A 3,448-nucleotide genomic window follows, 5' to 3' on the forward strand; every position below is an offset into this window, starting at 1 on the left:
TCAAAGTTTGTCTTGGATCTCCCTGACTAGTTGCTTTTCCAAGTTCCTGGGTGCAGGCAGGGCATAGTCTAGCTGGGGGAGATGCTTTTCTAGAAGTTTGATGGTGTTGAACAGCACGCATGTGGGGAGCTGTGGCAAGTGAATGTGCCCAGGCTCTCGAGCCTGCTTTTCAGAGGAATGGCAGAGCACTTCCTCATTGCCAGGAGGCCTTAGAGGACAGCTGTCACAGAAGTCCAGAGTATCAGTGAGCCTCAGATTCTGAGGTCATTGTCATGGTGGTCCAGGTTACCCAACTGGGAAGTGTGCTGCATGCTCAAAGCATGAGTCTTATATTCTGAATTCTTGTCCACGAAAGACCCTAGGTCTAGATCCCCAGGCTGACCACCAAGCTCCATTCCAGGGGCTTTAAAGGCTACTCAATTGGCACAGAGTGCTGGGGATCAACAATTCTTAGGCGTCTTGTGCCGTTTCTATTGGGCCCAGACAAGGGGCTGCTCTGCCCCGAGATCCCCTGGTGGGATTGGCACCTGGTGGCCCATACTGAGGTGGCAGCTGTTGTTGCTGTACCTGGAAGGCACTGTATGGTGGGGGAGGAGTTGGAGGTAATTTTATCACTTCATAGTAGTAACCAGTTTGGCAAAAACCTGAAACAAAGTGGCAGTGTCCACTGATTGTGGGCTTCCTGGTAAATGATCAGGTTGATTTCATGTTGCCATGAAGGTGGTGATTGGCTTAGTGATGGTAGCAAATGCAGCAACAGAAAACTCAGAATGTTGGTTCACACCAGCTGAAACTCAACACTGTTCCTAGGAGACTCAAAAAGGCTGGCCAGCAGTAACCTAGACACTGGGATGCCAAGAGCCCAGTAGCAGTTGCAGTATTGAGACTGTCCATGGCAGTGACCTGTGAGATCTATGTAGCTTTGATTGTTGGTACTAATGAGTTTATCCTGTGGGGATTCAGCCCTGATTGACAGGGGGCTGAGCAGCACTTGGAGGAGCAGGAGCAGCATACTCAGAAGCATTGTCTCCATCCCCCTTCTGCTCCTCTGCCAGGGCGCTGCCACCTCTGTCCTCCCTTTCTTCCCTTTTCTGTTTAACTCTCCCCGCTTTAGCTCTCTTGGGAGAAATTTAACTTAGGCTTTTTATATCTTGGTTCAGTCTTGGTAGACCATGTTTCTAGAAGTTGGTCAGTTTCTAGATTTTTGTTTAGGGGATATTTTGAAAAATTCTAATATTGATCCTCTGGATTTCCTTAATGACCCTCAGTGGTATCTATTGTAATATTCCTTTTATTTCTACTAATATTTGGCTCAGATTGAAGAAAGCCTTTAGCCAAGAGAAACAATAATTTATTGATCCTCTGGTTCTTTCAGTCTCTTATTTCTGATCTTTCTACTAATACGTGTGTGGTTCACACTTTTGGGGTACTAGTTATTGAACTGAGGCACTCGGCCACTGAACCACATCCAAGTCCTGTTTTGTGTTGTATTTAGAGAGGGTCTCAAGTTGCTTAAAGCCTCACCATTCTCAGGCTGGCTTTGAACTTGTGATCCCAGCAGCTCAAAAGGCTGAGGCAGGAGGGTTACAGGCATGCACCACTGATCTTGGCCTCATTTGTTTTACTAAATCCTTTTAGATGCATCCATAGAAAACCAGATCTCAAATAACCTAGCGAAGGTTTAGCTACGAGTTTCCCTTTTAACTGCTTCTACTATGTCCTATAGACTCTGATGGGGTGTTTCCATTTTCATCGATTCTGACTTCCGTGAGCTACAGCTCATCTGAAAGTATATTCTTCAATTTTTATATTATTTCTGCAGTTTCTTGCTGTTGACTTTCATTATACTCTGAGCTTTAAGAAGTTTGTGTTTGTTAAGTTTTACTTTATATCTTAAATTTTGACCTATTGGAGAATGTTTTATGTACCAAGAAGTGTACATTCAATAGTTATCAGATGGAATATTCTGAAAGTCTTAAATCCTTTTTATCTATAGTGTATTAACTGACATTAATTTTTGTCTGGAAGATCTGTTGGCGAGAGTGGGATATTGAAGTCTATCCCTGTTATTGTAAGGAGCCCCTCTACCTTTAAGTCCTGTAGCGTTTTATAAGATTGGTTTCTGACATTTGGTTTATACACATTTATAACTAATGTTGCTGTTCTCTATTAATGAGGTAAACTTCTTTGTCCAGTTAACTGAGCCTATTGTTGCCTATGATGATAGCTACATGCCTCATTTTTGATTTTCATTTGATTGGAATGTCCTCTACCTTTTCACTTTCAGTCCATCTTTGCACTTGCAGATTTTCTGCAAGAACTCACCTCATCAGGAAATCGGGTAATGTTTAATACAGTCAAGCTAGTCTTGGAGACTTTTTAGAGGATTTACATTCAGGGTTGATATTGGAAAAAAAAATGTACCATTTACTCATTCGGTTGAGAGTTGTACTTTTCTCCTTTGTTTTGTAAATTTGATGGTTTACTGAAGTAACTTTTTTTATTGGTTGTTCAAAACATTACAAAGCTCTTGACATATCATAATTCTTACATTTGATTCAAGTGGGTTATGAACTCCCATTTTTACCCCGTATACAGATAGCAGAATACAACAGTCACTAGTAGGGCAATATGTAAAAACGTGGATGTGTAACCGATGTGATTCTGCAGTCTTTCCTATCCTCTACTATCCCCCCCTCCCCTCCCCTCCATCTTCTCTCTCTACCCCATCTACTGTAATTCATTTCTCTCCCTTTTTCCCCTTTCCCCTCACATCCTCTTATATGTAATTTTGTATACCCCTGAGGGTCTCCTTCCATTTCCATGCAATTTCCCTTCTCTCCCTTTCCCTCCCACCTCTCGTCCCTGTTTAATGTTAATCTTTCTCATGCTCTTCCTCCCTGCTCTGTTCTTAATTGCTCTCCTTATATCAAAGGAGACATTTGGCATTTGTTTTTAAGGGATTGGCTAGCTTCACTTAGCATAATCTGCCTAAATGCCATCCATTTCCCTGCAAATTCCATGATTTTGTCATTTTTTAGTGCTGCGTAATACTCCATTGTGAATAAATGCCACGTTTTTTTAATCCATTCATCTATTGAAGGGCATCTAAGTTGGTTCCACAGTCTAGCTATTGTGAATTGTGCTGCTCTGAACATCGATGTAGCAGTATCCCTATAGTACGCTCTTTTAAGGACTTCAGGGAATAGTCCGAGAAGGGGAATAGCTGGGTCAAATGGTGGTTCCATTCCCAGCTTTCCCAGGAATCTCCATACTGCTTTCCAAATTGGCCGCACCAATTTGCAGTCCCACCAGCAATGTACAGGTGTACCCTTTTCCCCACATCCTCACCAGCATTTGTTGTTGTTTGACTTCATAATGGCTACCAATCTTACTGGATTGAGATGGTATCTTAGGGTGGTTTTGATTTGCATTTCTCTGACTGCTA

The 3,448-nt window shown here is 42.3% G+C and overlaps 1 pseudogene; it reads right to left on the reverse strand.

Moving 5' to 3' along the window:
- Positions 1-1,033, reverse strand: LOC143388336 (WW domain binding protein 1-like; annotated as a pseudogene).
- Between the last annotated feature and the right edge of the window lie 2,415 nt (positions 1,034-3,448).

This window comes from Callospermophilus lateralis, chromosome 2 (genome assembly GCF_048772815.1).
Source record: "Callospermophilus lateralis isolate mCalLat2 chromosome 2, mCalLat2.hap1, whole genome shotgun sequence".
NCBI classification, from domain to species: Eukaryota; Metazoa; Chordata; class Mammalia; order Rodentia; family Sciuridae; genus Callospermophilus; species Callospermophilus lateralis.